Source organism: Camelus bactrianus, chromosome 11 (assembly GCF_048773025.1).
Source record: "Camelus bactrianus isolate YW-2024 breed Bactrian camel chromosome 11, ASM4877302v1, whole genome shotgun sequence".
In the NCBI taxonomy this organism is placed as follows: domain Eukaryota; kingdom Metazoa; phylum Chordata; class Mammalia; order Artiodactyla; family Camelidae; genus Camelus; species Camelus bactrianus.
The window spans coordinates 84,527,729-84,539,096 of record NC_133549.1 but is presented as its reverse complement, the minus strand read 5'-3'; the positions used below and the strand labels follow the sequence as shown (position 1 = coordinate 84,539,096).

At 40.6% G+C, this 11,368-nt stretch overlaps 1 long non-coding RNA gene across 1 annotated transcript; it reads left to right on the top strand.

Annotated features, from left to right (window-relative positions):
- The first annotated feature begins 265 nt into the window (after positions 1–265).
- LOC141579267 (uncharacterized) lies at positions 266–5,292 on the top strand. Its single transcript, XR_012510424.1, has 2 exons — positions 266–708; positions 1,625–5,292. It is a non-coding gene; the product is annotated as an uncharacterized LOC141579267 (long non-coding RNA).
- The last annotated feature ends 6,076 nt before the right edge of the window (positions 5,293–11,368 follow it).

Below are 11,368 nucleotides of genomic sequence, written 5' to 3'. Positions count from 1 at the left end.
GCCGTCTCGGCCCCGCAGGGAGAGCAGGGGGGCGATCTCGGCTGCTGCGGGACAACTGGGGCGGGGAGCAGCCTTGGCCACGCGGGGAGAGCCAGGGAAGTGGGCGGTCTCGGAGGCGAGCGGAGGGCGGGGACTTGGGGCGGGGGTGGGGGGGCGATCTCGGCTGCTGCTGGACGACCAGGTCGGGGGCGGCAGCGGCCACGCGGGGAGAGCGGGGGCGGGGAGATGCCTTGGCAGCGCGGGGAGAGCCAGGGCGCAGGGAGAGCCGGGGCGGGGTTCGGTCTCCGCTGCACAGATCGTGGCGGCTGGGGCCTGCGGGCGGGATGCTGTGGACAGCGCTGAGCCGCCTGCCGAGACTGTTGAGCTGCGCGCGACTCCCGGGCGCTTGGCCTGGGGTGGCGGTTGGGGCTATGGGCCTGCCTGGAGGCCGCAGGGAGAAGGCGGGCCTGGGGCTGGGGCTGGCGGCCCTCCAGCTCCGAGAAGGCGCCCCCATCCGCGCCCACGCACTACCTGCTAGTCTTCACCTGCAATGTCTGTGGGACTAGGTTCTCCAAACTTATCTCCAAGCTTGCCTATCACCAGGGTGTGGTCGTTGTGACCTGTCATGGCTGCCAGAACCAACACACCATCCCCGACAACCTGGGGTGGTTCTCGGACCTGGATGGGAAGAGGAATATTGAAGAAATCGTGGCAGCCAGAAGGGAGAAGGTATGCCAAGTGGCTGGCAAGGGGGTCCAGGAGCTTGTTTTAGAGGCTGCGGGGTCCCCCAAATCCACCAGTGCTGTGGCAGGGTCTGAGGACCAGGATCCCACCCAACCTGGCAAGAAGGAGGCCAGCTGACTCACCTTCTGCCTTCAAGAAGCATACTCTGGCCCTGGGCCGCTCTGGACGTGCCAATTCTTTTTTTTTTTTTTTTTTTTTTAAATCAGTAGCTATCGTTTGCAGATGTGGGGCCTGGGGCTCTCCTGCTCTCCCTGGTTCTGGAGTCAGAAGGACTCCCGAGAACCCTCTGTGGGCTGCAGCTGGGGCCTTCTGCAGCTACAGGCCATGTCCCAGTGGGAAGGGGCTGGACTTGGAGTCTGCGCCCCTCCTGGCTGTGGCTGTGTGGCCTTGGGCAGGTCACTTTGCCCCTGTGGGCCTCTGTCTTCCTGTCTCCAGATGAAAATACTCAGAGCGCCACCTTGTCAGGAGGACAGGCAGAAAGACAAGACTCAGAACAGACATGGGGTGGCTCAGTCCTGCCCCAAATGTCAAGGTCCCCGTCTTGCTGGTTCTCAGGGTTTCCAGGAAAGGATGGCCAGTTAGCCAGTGTACTTCCCGGGTGCAGGATCAGCACCCCCACACCCATCTGCAGATCTTGTCCCTCTGGCCAGACACAAGGAGGCCCCACAGATCCTTCTGTGGCACCTGCTGTCCCCTGGACAGCACTGGTGAACAAGTGCCAACTTCAGCCCTGACTTTTGGCCACTGGCCAAGCGGTCAGGAAAGCAGGCCACTCACTATCACCACTGACAGGCCAGGCAGCCGTGGTGACAAGGGGAGTGGGTGTGAGGGGTGCTTTCTGATGGGCGGTGGGCCGCGTGCCCCGCATTTGTCTCCCAGCCTTGTCTGACTGTCTTCTCAGGATGTTCCTGTGTTTATGAGAGCGTGTTTATTTCCAGAAGCCTTCTGGGCAGTGTGAGCTTCAGCATTAATCACCAGCCACCATCTCACAGGATCCCAGCAGGATGCGCGCTCCCAGTTGCCGACCCCGTCACCCCCGGGCCTCAGCATGGTTCTCCAGGCACTGGCAGTCTGTGCTCTGACTCGGTTACCCCCGTCCTTCCCCTTGGCGAACAAGCCTGGATTATTCCAGCCCAGAGCCCCCTGTTCCATTTGTGAAGTCCAACCTGGAGGCCGAGCCAGCAGCCCCACCATGGCCTGCTCTCCTGTGCCACAGAAGCCCCAGGCGACCCACTGGCCTTGAAATGCCTGATCTGCAGGGCTGGGTAGTGGCATGGCTACTTTGCTGACCCCAGACGGTTAGGACCTGAATTCGGGGAGGTCCTGGCGGCTGGCTGGACTCTGAGAGTGCAGGGCTGGACCTTGGAGGGCCACTGGGACCAATCCCGCCCTCCACGCATGCGGAAACAGAGGCCTGTGGTTTGGACATGTATGCTAGCCGTTTTTTATTGTCTGTTTTCTGACACTTTGACATCTGGGTCCCACTGACCCTGGAGGGGCTGCCCCTCCCAGGGCTAGTCAGTTCCTAGAGACAGTAGAAGATGCTGGTGAGCACACCCAGGGCGGGGACAGACAAGTAGGGGCAGCCCCTCCACCCAGAGATGCTGATTCCTCCCACCTGCTAGTCCTGCCTCCCTGTTGCTCCCCATGGAAACCACAGGAGAGGCTCTTGCCCACTTTTTCCCCTCCCCTGCCTCCTGACCCGCGAGGGCCCTGCTGATGCTCCTCCAAGGGCAGTGCCCCATCTGCACGGATGCTTCTCAGCCCAGCCAGGGCCCAGTGGTCCAAGTGAGCCCACTTTGTGCGAGGCCAGGCTGCCACTGACTTCAAGACTTCAGAAAGACATCTCAGATGCGAAGGGACGCATCACAGGAATGTCCATATATTTTTCCACCTAAGTCATCACTTAAGAGTAAAAGTAAAATAACATTGTGTTCAGATCCAAGAGACTCAGCCCTTTTTACCTGCAATTACCTCTATATAAAAGTTCCCCTTACTTCTCCCTGTGAAAAGAGCTTATTCAACCCACAACCAGAACCACTCCTCCATAAAGGCTCATTTCCTCCCCTTGGTATCAGCGGCTCGCTCAGAGGCCTTGTCACATGGTACTTTTCATATACCCAGAATTCCTCCATGAGGAAGAAAGTGTATTCTTTCCTTCTTGCTGCTGCTTCTCATTACTTCCCTACCCACAACTCTCACAGCTAGATTTGCACTCACGATTTGTTAAAATGAAAATCATTGAGGCAACCAGGTTAAGCCATTCAGGTGAGTAAGAAAAGGAAAGAACGAATTAACTCCACTTCTGGCCAACCTGACGCTTATTCCTGTAGCTAATATAACACATTATATTGAATTGTCATACGTTGTTTCTCTGTATGACATGCTCAGCAGATTGTATATAGCATATAGTTTATATTCAACTTATGTTCCTTAAATTAATTCAAATTATCATTGTCTTCTAAACACCTAATATAACTTAATGAGATCAATTTTTATTCTAGTTCTAGAATAGAAATAGGCAAAAAGATGTAGATCAGTGAAGCTAAGAAAGGGTATTATTAAAGACTAGCATAAATCAAATCTCCTAAAATAAGTGGCAGCAAATTACAAGACAGTGAATAAAAATATAGCCAAACTACATGTGGTTTGCTTGGCTCAAAATGTTTCTATAATGCCTTCAAGTGTGGCATGCAAGCTGCTGTCAACACCCTGTGCTCCCCACTGATTCATATCTGGCCTTTTAACACATTTATATTAACCTCATGACCCGTTGGGGACTTTGAATTTGTGGCCCCTCTGCTAGAATTGTCTTGAAACTATGAACAGGATAATCTACTTTCCCTCAAATATTTCATCAAATTTAAGTTTCAGTTAATCTACTAAACTTTCAAAAAGATAAGTTTTATTCCTAAAACAATGCAATGCCCACATAGATGGAACAGAACATGAAAACTTGTATTAGTAACAAATATAGCACATTTGCCTCTATACAGATATTAAAGTATGACTAATTAGGTTACATTTACAGGAAACACTTCATGTTCTGATTATACTGAACATCATGGACACAGTATCTTTTTTCTTATTTAAGTGGCTCCATAATTCTGTAAGTACCATAGATTCTTGAAGAAAAAGTGGCCTCTCTGATCTGTTCTCCCTGCATGAAGTAATAATCCTAAGATCGTGGCATTAAAGGCATTCTCAAATAACTAAAGGAATAGGAATGCAAATAGATAATGGAAAAAAGTTCTTGAATTTTAGGAAACAAATGTTATTTCTATGCTAAATCTAAGAATATAAATTTTAAAATGTCACCAATAGAATAGTATTTGGATGATTAAAGCTTTCTCCACACTGTGTTTCAGGAATTTGAGACACAGGCTAGTTGCTGACAAAAATAATAGAGGGTTTGCTCAAAGTGTCAAAACTTCTCTAGATTTTTCTGCAAGAGTTAGAATATGATAGATTTTGAGCAGAACTCAAATTATTCAGAATTTTTTTAAAAAATAAAAATATTCACAACTCTTACAACAGAACTGAATTTATGATTCACAAGTTCTCACGTCATGTTGTGTCACTAAAACACCAAGAAAGCATTTTATCACTTCAACTACGAACATACACTGTACCTCTCAGGGAAATATCTACTCTGCTATAACCTCTAGTTAAGTTCATCTTTAAATAACAACTTTGATACTACTGCAGTATTGAAAAAGATTAAACAGCTTAAAACTAAAGAGAGATAAGGAACCAAACCAAACCAAACCAAACAAAAAGCATATGAAACTGACATGGCCATCTTTCAGATAATTTATTATTGTTTGAATAGGGTAAATTCCTGGTATAAAATAATACTGTTGTAAGAATTATTGACAGTAATGGTAATATCTAACATTTCTTAATTTCTTATTGAAATAGTTCTTCACAGATAACAAATGCTCATTTTTATCCTGTCATCATTATATATCAGATATTATTCCAAGAAATGTATATGTATTAAGTCAACTATTCTCTTCCAAATTTCTAAAAGGTAGGTACTATTACTATTATTACCCCCATTTTCTCGATGAGGACACTGATAACCTCAAACCAGGATTTGAATCCAGGCCTGGGCTCTTAACCACTCTGTCATCATGGCTCCAGGTTTATATTGATGATATATAACAAGACACATCCTCCTTCTTGGTCATCATTCTAGTTAAGTTTATTAATACATCACCGACTTAAAGGTCACTGAGAGATAAAAAGGAAACACTCACTCATCTAAGTATTACATGATCTCCTAATAACAAATGATTCCAATTAAGTTTCTTAAATAAGTACACCAAAAAAGTGATTTTTGCTAAATTTTAATAATTATATCTATCCTCCTCAATGTAATTCCATTTCATTGAAAGTAAAATTTAAAATATTGAATGGTCAAAATTACCTTAAAAGTAAGCATTTTGTCTTGTGAGACACACGAAAGCATTTGCAATCTTGTCATCTCCTGTCTATTTCTACTTTAAAAACAGTGTACATTCAAGAAGTTTCTTATTAAATGTGTGGCTAATTCTCATAACAGTATTTTCAGCCTGGACTTTTTTTTTTCCTGGAATTCAAGATCATTGCATCTTATTTGCTAATGATTGGTGTGATCGATTGATAAATAAACTGAAGAAACCTTATTTCCTTCTGAGTTCCCAGTAGTGTTAATGTTGTACCATCATTTTCTTGTTTAACCGGAATTAAAACTTCAAAGTCATGGTCTTTTTAGTCTCAGAGCCTTGGTTCAGGCTAATACATCTCTCTAGACTCTCATCCTAACTTATTACAAACATCTTTATATGTGTAAGTTTATCTCACCGTCTTTCAAGGCTTAATCCCTTCAGTCAAATATAACCTCTTTTCCCTTGGAATCTCCATCATGTTTGTTTCTGTCTCTCTTACAGCAGCATATGTTCAGAGTTCAGAGAATGGAACTTTAGAGAATCCAGACTGCTTGGGTTCATATCGTGACTCTGTCACCTACTAAGCCATGTGAACTCGAGCAAATTAATTTATCTTTCTGAGTCTTAGTTTCTCATATATAAAATGGGAAAACTATAGTATCTACTTCAGAGGAATGTTAGGAGAACTAGAGAAAATAATTTTTATAAAGTACCTAGGATATTCTATGTGCTAATTGAATGTTAGATTTATTCTCCTTACTAGATTTACTATTAACATCATCACCATCATTATCATTTTTGAAAATAAGATATGGCCTATTTTATGCCATTAAATGGTCCTAGCCTACGTAAGAACCTTTCCTTATCTTCAACAAGACCCCACCTTCAAGATAGAATTGTATGAGACATTAAGCAAGTAGATATGACTGAGCAGCTATAAAGTTGGATCAACCCTAGCAATAGACGTGACAATCAAATTATCTTTAGGTATCATTTCCCAAATAATGTTAGTTTTCATGAACTGTGGTACAAAATAATTTTTTTGCAGACATGACTGTTTAATTCATCTGTCATCCTTGTGTTACCTAGCACAGTCTCTCATATGAAGTTGGTCTCAACACATGAGTACTGACTACAGCTATATACGTCAGAATTGTGACATAGCAGCTTTTAAAAAGTCATTAACACTGAATATGTTTTCAACAGTGACCTGTGTCTCTATTCATTTTCTGTGTCTTTTAATGCAACAAACCATTAACCTCTCCAAGTTGTCAACATTTGATTTTTTTTCCCTTTCCCTCCTTCCTTCAATTAGTATATATTAAATATAGACTGTGTGTTAGATGTTGTTTATTTAGGATTCTAAAAATATAGATGAAGTCATTGTCTAGAGCCTTGCTAACCAAAAGTTATCAGCAGCATTAGCAACACTTGGAAACTTGTTAAAAATACAGACTTGGGCCCTAATGAGGCTCTAACTGAGACCTCTTGAACCAGAGCCTACATTTGAACAAGGTCCCCAGGTGGTTCATGAACACATTCGAGAGAAGCACTGGCTGCACGTAAGAATCACTTCTGTTTATAAAAATACAGATGCCTGCAATATGAGTGGGGAGCCGATTGAGCATTATTTATATATATGTGTGCATACATATATTATATATAACTTTTACTGAGAAATAATTGACATTCATTATAGTATAAGTTCATTTGATTTACATATTGTGAAATAATTACCTCAATAGGTTCCACTAACTTCCATCTTCTCATATGTATACAATAAAAAGCAAAAAGGAAAAAAAAAAGTTCTCCTTGTGATGAGAAGTCTTAGAATTTACTGTCTTAACCATTTTCCTATATATCTTAGAGCAGTGTTAGCTGTAGTCATCATGTTGTACATTACATCCCTACTGCTATTTATCTCAGAACTGGAAGTTTGTTCCCTTGACCACCTTCCTCCCATTCCCCCTTGGCCCACTCACCACCTTTGGTAACCACAAATCTAATTTTTTTTCTGTGAGTTTGATTTTTTTCTTTGTTCATTTTGTTTGTTTTCTTAGATTCTACGCATAAGTGAGATCATAGAGTATTTGTCTTTCTCTAATTTACTTCACTTGGCATAATGCCTTCAAGGTCCATCCATATTGTTGCAAACAGTAGGATTTTATGCCTAAATAATATTCCAATACATATATATGTGTGTGTGTGTGTATACACACACACACACACACACACGTATATCACAACTTCTTTATCCATTCATCCATTGATGGATGCTTCAGTTGTTTCCATGTCTCGACTATTGTAAATAACACTGCTATGAACATGTGGGTGGGGTGCAGGTATCTTTTCAAGTTAGTGTTTTTGTTACCTTTGAATACATTCCTAGAAGTGGAACTGCTGGATCATATGATAGTTCTATTTTTAATTTTTTGAGGATCCTCCATACTGTTTTCTATAGTATTTGTACCAATCTAAAATCTCACCAACAGTGCACAAAAGTTCCCTTTCCTCCTCATTCATGCCCACATTTGTTATTTGTTTTTTTTTTGTTGTTAATGACCATTTTAAACAGGCTTGAGGTGATATTGCAGTTTGAATTTGCATTTCCCTCATGACTAATGATATTGAGCATCTTTTCATGTACCTGTTTGCCTTTCTTATATCTTCTTTGAAGAAATGTCTGCTCAGGTTATTTGCCCATTTTCTAACTGCGTTATGTAATTTTTTGTTATTGAGTTGTATGAGTTCTTTACATTTTGGATATTAACCCCTTATCAGACATATGGTTTGCAATTTTTTTTTTCCCATTCCGTAGATTGTCTCTTCACTTCTTCAATTTCTTTTAACAATGTTTTTTAGTTTTCAGCAGAGATATCTTTCACCCCTCTTAGTTAAATATATTCCTAAATATTTTATTATTTTTGATGCTATTTTAAATGAGGTTGATTTATTTATTCTTCAGAATCTTTTTTGTAGGGTATAGAAGTACTATTGATTTTTGTATGTTAATTTTGTATCCTGCAACTTTAATGACTTCATTGATTAGATCTAACAGTTTTTTTGGGTGAGTCTTTTAGGATTTTCTATACATAAAATCATGTTATCTACAAATGAAGACAACTTTACTTTCTTCCTTTACAATTTTGATACTTTTTACTTTTTCTTACCCGATTGCTGTAGATAAGACATCCAGCACTATGCTGAGCTGGAGTGGTGAAATTGGGAACCCTTGCTGTGTTTCTGAGGAAAGGCTTTCATCCTTTCACCATTAAGTATGATGTTAACTGTGTGCTTGTTATACTGAGATATGTTCTTATGTTGAGATATGTTCCTTCTATGCCTAATTTGTTAAGAGTTTTTATCATGAATGGATGTTGCATTTTGTCAAATGCTTTTTCTGCATCTATTGAAATTATGGTTTAATTCTTTTCTTTCATTCTATTAATATGATGTACACATGGATTGATTTGTATATGTGGAACCATCTTTGCATCTTGAGGGTAAATCCTAATTGATCATGGTAAAGGATCTCTTTAATGTGCTGCAAAATTTGGTTTGCTAGTATTTTGTTGAGAATTTTTCAATCTATATTTATTAGTGATACTGGCTTATAATTTTTTTTCTAGTAACGTCCTTTTCTGGTTTCGGTATTAGGGTAACACTGGCTTTGTAAAATGAGTTTAGAGTGTTCTCGCCTGTTTAATTGTTTGGAAGAATTAGAAGAATTAGTGTTGATTCTTCTTTAAATGTTTGATAAAATTCACCAGTGAAGCCATCTGATCCTGGGCTTTTCTTTGTTGGGAGATTTTTGATTACTGATAGAACTAGTAGTTTTTCTATTTAAATTTTTTATTTCTTCCTGATCAGCCTTGGTAAGGTATATGTTTCCAAAAAATTTTCTACTTCTTCTAGGCTGTCCAGTTTGTTGGCAGAGGGTTTTTCATAGTACCCTCCTATAATCCTTTGAATTTCTAGGGTATTGGTTATAATTTATACTATTTCATTTATAATTTTGTTGATTTTGATTCTTTCTCTTTTTTCCTTGGTTAATCTAGCAAAGTGTCAACTTTGTTTACCTTTTCAAAGAATCAACTCTTAGTTTGGTTAATATTTTCTATTGTTTTCTTGTCTTTTGTTTCATTTGTTTCTGCTCTAATCTCTGTTAATTCCTTTCTTCTGCTAACTTTGGGCTCAGTTCTTCCTTTTTTTCTCTAAGGCATGGAGTTAGGTTGTTTATTTGGGATCTTTCTTGCTTCTTAATGTAGGCATTTATTGCTGTTTCTCTCTTAGAACTGCTTTTGCTGCATCACATAAGTTCTGGTATGTTGTGTTTCCATTTTTGTTTATCTCAAGATAAAAAGTTCTTTCCTATGCTTTTTAAGATTTCATGATTTTCTGAAACAAGTTTTTCAAGATACCTGGAGTACCCAGAGAAGAACTTTTTTTTTTTATATTTAAAATTTATGATAGGAAAGTTTCCTCAGTGTGTTTCTTATGTGGCATTTCCTGGATTAAAGGTCATGAAATAAAATCACCAATAAATTAGGGAAAACATAAAAACACCACTGGGTACTATGAAAATGGCCTGAGTCCAAGAACAGCATGCAAAAGAGCAAACACTTTGCTCTCCTTAAACCCTCCTAAGTTTTTCAGCACTTATTCAATTATTTATTTATTTTTTCACTTCTTTTAAGGAAAACCCTTAGATACACAGTGTGGCGAGGACTATTTGTCCCTAGGGTCTCCTGGTTTCCTTACTTAAATGTTGATTTAAGAGCTGACTAAAGCAGGCTAACTATACATGACAGGTAGAAGAACCCCTTTTCAACAAACTTAATAGGGCACTGACACTGCTACATTCCAACCACACTACTTTCAGATATAAGCCTGTTGCCCACATGAACAGAGGAGGTGTCAACAGCATATAAAGATCTTTCTACAGACCTCATTTTCATGAAAGAACAACTGAAGAATTGTGTATCAGCATTCTATGCTGGGAAGATAAACATGGCTCTTCCTAAATTTACACCTTCAGCTGAAACAGTCTAGCCAGTCTATGGACTGTCCCCAAAACATGTTTTTCCCCACCCCTTTGTCTTTTTTATATGACTTTCCTTCCCCATCCAATTCTGTTTTCTAAGGTCAATGCAAGTTCTTCTTCCCTTTTAAAGTCTTCCCAGACCCCTCCCCAATTGGAAGTGACTGCTTCCTCTTTCTGTTTACAAAGCCTCATTTACCACCTAAAGATATGAAAAGTTCACTCATTACATTTACACCCATTATTTTTTGTGTGTAAATGTGGTTTACAACCAGCCTACAACCATGTGCTGACAGAATTCCTCCAGTACCACATGGTAAGTTATGCAGTTCTACCTATCAGAACCAGCAGGGAACATACCCCTTCCTGCCTCCTCTCTCACTTCAGGCCACTACCCATGGCCACACTTGGCACTAAATAGACAATCAGTACTGGATAAATAATGAAATATGTGAACAGATGGCTTGTAAATAATGTGCAAGCAAGTATAGTGTATGAAAAAGATAAATTAGTTCTAAATAAACCAAGACTTGTGAGTAAATGTGATTTATAGAACTGCATGCTCGGAAGAAACCTTCCATTCTGTTGTTAATGCTACATGAATGCCCTTGGTTCTGTCCCTTAGTAATCAAATCTGGGTGCAAATGAGAATCATCTGAGAGCCTTTCAAAAATGCCTTGGAGTCCCAGATCACAGACTTATTGTGTCAGGATCTCTAGGGAGATAAGAGAGAATGGCGGAGATTATCTTATCATGAAGCGAATTATGTCAGTGGGATCTGCTTCTACCTGGATGGTTGCAAAGTAGCTCCTGGCTTTGTTTTTGTGGTTGTGGCTGCACCAAGCCTCTCATCCTGATAGTCTAAGCCTAGCAGAGAAGAGTCTATGTTCCAGCATACCAAGCAAAATGTCTGAGGTTCACTTTAATTAGATGAATCTCAATTCGGTTAACAAATCCCTTCCCCTCCAAACCAATCTTTAGGCCACTGATGGACCTAAGCCAATTATAATAACTAATGGAGGCATTAATCTTATTCAAACTCATCCAGCTGGGAAATTCAGAACCAGGGTAGGAAGGGAGATGGAGAAATGGACACTGAGGAGGCATTCAGATATCATTACACATGATTATTTTCCCTGCTAGAAGGTAAGCTACTAGACGGGAGGGATAT